A 3,620-nucleotide genomic window follows, 5' to 3' on the forward strand; every position below is an offset into this window, starting at 1 on the left:
AAAGCTGACTTATTAATTGAGTTGGAATCGACGACTGTCGAGCTGCATTCGTCACGTGATTTGTACAGGTATGAACTGCAGTGGTAAAAGCAACGTTCTACAAAATAACACATTTATACAGTAGTATACCTTTTCTTAAAGGGGCAGGAAGATCTCTCCTTCGTGGTGCCTGTGCAGCCATCATTTGAGTGAAAATCAGAAAATGACAACAAATTTCGAAAAGGACGCGCTCCCTCACAATAGGTCCAAAGTGGCCAATTGCGGCACGGCGGAAAAACCGCTGATTGGCTGAAAAATCCGTTGTCTTGGAGCATGCTATGGCAAGCCGTTTGTAGCAAAATTCAATCCTTGCAATATATGTTTAATCCTTTAAATAATGGTTTTATTTAAAGATATAAAAAGGCATTCAATCCAATGGCAAATAAAATTTTTGGTTCAATTCAATCTTTTAATTTGCATGATTCAATCCAATACCTGGAATATTGATTCAATCCAGTACCTGGAATATTGATTCAATCCAATACCTGAAATATTGATTCAATCCAGTACCTGGAATATTGATTCAATCCAATACCTGGAATATTGATTCAATCCAGTACCTGGAATATTGATTCAATCCAATACCTGAAATATTGATTCAATCCAATTCCTCGAATATTGATTCAATCCAATACCTCGAATATTGATGCAATCCAATACCTCGAATATTGATGCAATCCAATACCTCGAATATTGATGCAATCCAATACCTCGAATATTGATTCAATCCAATACCTCGAATAATGATTCAATCCAATACCTGGAATATTGATGCAATCCACCTGAGGCGGTGTTGGACACGGTTCACGTGACAGTATTCGACCAATCATATGTCGTCTCAGCCGGAGCAATGGCGGACACATTTTTCGTTGCGAATGGAGAGTAGGTTGTCGTTTCTCGACCGATTTCTGCACTCATCATGAGAATCAAACGAACCTTTTCTAGGAGCTGCTAGTGTAAAATCTAGACCAGTTATATGCCAAGCCTCAAGTGCAGGTAAGCAATTTTTGCATCAGAACTAGTCAATGGAAATCATGCTGTGTTGAAAACGTTTGTTTACCACACACGCTTGACATGGATATTCTTTTGGTCGTTTGCAGGATAACAGGGATCAGTATTGTGAATTTTTTTTGTGTGAAACTTTAGTTCGAGAGTTGAACTTTAAGAAAAGTCCGGCGGGCCCAGGCGGGCCCCGCTGTTTTAACGGTCAAAATCGGACTTGAAGTTGGGGCATTTTCCTTGATTTGTCATATGTTCGCGGTATTTCGCGGGAGTGATTGTGTGGCTCGGCTTGTTCCCTTTACATCTTAATGTTTTCTTGTTATGTTTTTGTTTTGTTTTGTTTTGTTTTTTTGTAGTGCGTATGTCATCCGTTTGTTTGGCCGATGTTCAAGAGTTTTGGATCCTGCTTTGGATGCTAGTCCATTAAAGATATCATCTCATTTACAGTGAATTTTCACTATCATGATCACTGCCTGTCTTGAATTGTTATCTCTTACAGAAATTTACTACTCTTGGATTGGATGTTATTGTTCAGTCATCTATGGCTGATTATTTTTGATCTCCCACTTCTTTACGCTTGTTTTCCTTTGAATGTTGGTAGTAGTGGGAGACTATACATCAATAAAATTAATAACAAGTGTTTCATGTGTATAGTTACGCATAATTGTCAACCCACCTGGAGAAGAACGAGCCAATGTGTTTGAAGCACATGCTGAATCCGCTGGTATTTTTAAAGACTATGGGCTTGGAATTAACTTTGCTATATTTCCCAAGAACTAAATTTATCTACTTACACTGAAGTGATCTAACAAGGAAAGCTACAGCCTGCTGCTGTTTAGGATATCAAATTTAGAATGGAATAGACCAAAACAGAATACATAATAACATAAAGCAAGTGACTACTTAGAAAGCTGCATGGCAATCCCAAGTTTTAAGAGCTACTGCAAGTGTTCAATATAGTGCATCTGCTTGTATTTTAAAATGTTGTTACAATTTAGTTATCTCAGTCAAAACATCTCACTATAGATGATCTAGGATACAGCTACATGCTAGATTATTCTGAATTCAGTTGGTCACAGTCATTACGAGTCAACAGGAGGAAGTGCTGTGGAGACTGTTTTTGGCAAAATATTTAACAGCTAATGTAGGAAATGTTAATATCGGTACATGATCACTGTGTTGTTGACCACAGGACTTGCAGTAAATAATAAATTTTAAACTGATAGATATTTCAAATAACCTGCATAGCACTGTTCTGGGTAAGAAGCTCCCTTTAGTTTACACAAGTTACATTGAACCTTAAACTTCAGCAGAGTTGTGATATGAAGACATGCAATGAAGGCACAGGACCATGAGCAATTCAGTCATTGCTAATTGACTGTGCCTATCATTCACAGTCTTCCAGTTTACTAATTTGTAAGTGAACTTAATGTTGGCTGCTGTTTCCAGAATATGGTTTTCGTGCTATTTTGCTGGGTTTTGTTGTGCTTGTCAGTACCTTTCAAATATTCAGTTTAAAAAGCATACTTTGGAATTGAATTATTATTTGCAAGTAAATGTAAGTCAGTTTTTTTTTTTTCACATCTCCCATCTGCAATCTTAGCTGCAACCACTTTAAATAGCATGAGGTATATTATTGGTCTAAAGCATTCATTTCATGTAACTCAACCAAGCTTTCTTTCCATTGAGCCGGATTTCCCTTTGACATGGCCTCACATGTACTGAGAACCCAGGAATGGACACTTGGAGCAGATACAAGTTACATCCAACACCTAAGCACTAGGCGAAGAGAAATCTCAAACTCTCATCAGTTTGAACATGGATATTGACAGTGGCAATGTCTGAGGCAAAGTCATTTGGAGACCTTTTACTTTAAACACATTCAAGGAACTAGTTGAACAAGACCAAAATTGTGTTATCCCATTGTCTACAAAATAGATCCACGCAGTACATATTTAACCTTGGATTTGTAAGTTGAACAAGAATTTGCTGGAAGTATGATCTGGTACGGGGGACGAATACAAGTATTTTTTACCACTTACATTAAAGCAAAACATACCCTACTTCTCCCATTAAGCTTCTAGTTTTTTAATTCCATTTATTGCAAATCATTTTTGTTATTTTGAAAGAGCCATAGCTCATTAGCAAGTTATTTGTGATTCCTTTTGGTTAATCAGGAATTACAGCGGGCGAAACTCGATTAATCAAACTTTACACAAGTTTTCAAGGACAAAACATTGCTTTGATTTCGAATTATTCAACCCTTTTCTTCGTAGGTTTTACTTCTCAGCTCTCTTATCGTCGAACGAAAACATAATATCTGTCAACAACCATGTTGTTGGCCAGCGAGACACTGATACACTTCACACACAAGGCGAGATATTTAAGAAGGATAGTGCCGAAGGTAGGTTCAATTCCGGCAAGTTAAGATCGAATTCGAAGAGACCAGAAACGGAAATAATTTATCTTTCAACCGTGAAGATTCGACGAACCGCGAAGCTTCGATTCCTAAAATCATCTGTTTAGCACTGAAAATGGTGGGTTTGTAAATCGACCAGAAGTCATCTACAGCTATTACT

General features: G+C 37.5%; 1 long non-coding RNA gene across 1 annotated transcript; it reads left to right on the forward strand.

Moving 5' to 3' along the window:
* Positions 1 to 879: 879 nt before the first annotated feature.
* Positions 880 to 1,686, forward strand: LOC149109643 (uncharacterized). The gene is made up of 2 exons (XR_016208551.1): positions 880 to 1,035; positions 1,398 to 1,686. It is a non-coding gene; the product is annotated as an uncharacterized LOC149109643 (long non-coding RNA).
* The last annotated feature ends 1,934 nt before the right edge of the window (positions 1,687 to 3,620 follow it).

This window comes from Orbicella faveolata, unplaced genomic scaffold (assembly GCF_042242905.1).
Source record: "Orbicella faveolata isolate gen_17 unplaced genomic scaffold, um_ofav_v1 contig_25, whole genome shotgun sequence".
NCBI lineage: Eukaryota > Metazoa > Cnidaria > Anthozoa > Scleractinia > Merulinidae > Orbicella > Orbicella faveolata.